The sequence below is a fragment of the Molothrus aeneus genome, chromosome 17 (genome assembly GCF_037042795.1).
Source record: "Molothrus aeneus isolate 106 chromosome 17, BPBGC_Maene_1.0, whole genome shotgun sequence".
Classification (NCBI taxonomy): domain Eukaryota; kingdom Metazoa; phylum Chordata; class Aves; order Passeriformes; family Icteridae; genus Molothrus; species Molothrus aeneus.
Genome location: NC_089662.1, coordinates 10,157,648 through 10,159,668, shown reverse-complemented (window position 1 = coordinate 10,159,668; position 2,021 = coordinate 10,157,648).

Here is a 2,021-nt window from a genome sequence, read left to right as displayed (position 1 = left end):
CTTGTGTGTGTGTTTTTCATCGCTTGTCACCCTTTCCCAGCTGCAGTTCTTGGCAGGGATGTATCCATGGTGCCATTTGCTGCAGGGCCATCGTGGCATCTCCAAGGAGGAAGGTTGGAACTCAGGTTTGTGCTTGATTTGTACCATTAATAAGGCCCCTCATGGCTACAGGAGCCTCAGGCACCAGGTGACTCTGAAATTCACAGGGAAGCCCCAATGAGGGGAGAGAGAATGATGCATCTGACTCCATCTTATCAGAAGGCTAATAATTACTTTATTATGCTATATTATTCTATACTATATTACATTACATCTAACCTGAATCTGCCAAGCACTCAACCCTGCACCCAACTGCACACAACTGTACAGAATTTCGTGACTGTCACCCAACAGTCCCGACTCACACACACAGCTGGCCCTGACAGGCCAAGGAAACAAAACCCCATCACTGTGGGTAAACAGTCTCCATATTGCATTCTACTTTGGCACAAACACAGGCACAGCAAATGATAAGAATCGTTTTTCCTTTCTCTGAGGTTCAGAGAATGTGAAACCCAGAAATATTCCTGGGAAGGATTGTGCCTTGCTTTTCTCTGTGAAGAGAAATGTGGGGCTACAGGTGGCATCGAGGCCCTGTGAGTTGGTGTCTCCTGCTGGATTACCCTCTCCTCCTGAGACAGAGGATTGCTGCTTTTGGAGGCAGAAAGAGGTTTGTGGCTGCTGGGGAAGTGTTGGAACCCAGCACATTCCTCTGGCTGCCCTGGATGACTTGAGACCCTGGTGAGGGGCTCAGGGACCTTGGCATGGAATCAAAACCACTTGTGCCTTCGATTTTAACCCATGGAAACAATTACTGACTTTGTGTGAAGATTTACAAGCCATAAGAGTTTGAGTAGAATGATAGTTAATTTGTCACAGGGTGAAAAAGTAGAATTTTGGGGATTTAGAATGGGGGTTCAGGAGGCAAGATGGAGGAATCTGGGCATGTCCTGTCCTTCTTGTCCTCCATCTTCTGCTGTGATGGTGACACTTCTGGATTGGTTTAGAGTAGAGACAGACTGTCTAACATAGGTGATAGGTATTGGAAAATTATTGTAAATAAAGTACACATAGTTCTTAGTATAAAAAGCCAACACCACCCCAAGGGTGGTCAGTGTGCCACAAACTGACCTGCCAGAGAGATCTCAGCAGGTCAGAGAAAGAATGTAACAGAAAAGAGAAAATAAACAACCTTGAAAAGCAGAGCAGAGGAATCTCGACTTCTTCTTTGGTCGCAGGGCTGGGAAAAGACTTTTAATACCTTGGGAGCCATTTCAGCAACACAAAACCTGTGGGGAAAGAAGAATCATTTCCCTTCTTCATCCACAGACCAGCCCTGATGAAGCCACGGAGTGCCTGCCCTGCTCTGGTAAGTGAAGATCAGCAGCTGAGTGTCACCTGTGGTTTGCTCAGGGCCATTCACGCCCTTGGGGACTGCAAACAAACGGGGTCGGTGCTGAGCAGAGTCGCGGGGAAGTGGCACAAATGAGCGCCCGGGGCAGGGCAGGCAGCAGGAACTGCAGGGCAGGCAGCAGGAACTGCAGGGCATTTCTTGTGCAGCACCCCAGGCAGTCAATGAGCCTTGTCTCTCTGCTGAGCAGTTTGTTTGGAAGCTTCCTGGAGGTTTGAAAATGCCAGTAAATAAAAGCTTTGAGTGACACACGGATGGTTGTGCAGAGCCCCCTGCCCTCGGCCTCTCCTAGGCCTGATGTGCCGGGGAGCCTCATTCCTCCCTGTCCCAGCTCCTGCATCCTTTGGCTTCCCTGCCCCATCCCTGCAGCTCTGCCTTGGTGCCAGAGGCAGGAATGGGAGCAAACGCCGATAATTAATTCACTTTGCATACTTAGCTTCATATAGCACAGGAAAGAAAAACCAAACACCAACCAAACAGAAGGTGACTGGCATGATGTGATTTCAGCAAAAGGATGAACCCCCCTCTTTTTCCAAGGGCCAGCCCCTGCTGGTGGCCGGTCAGGGGTGGG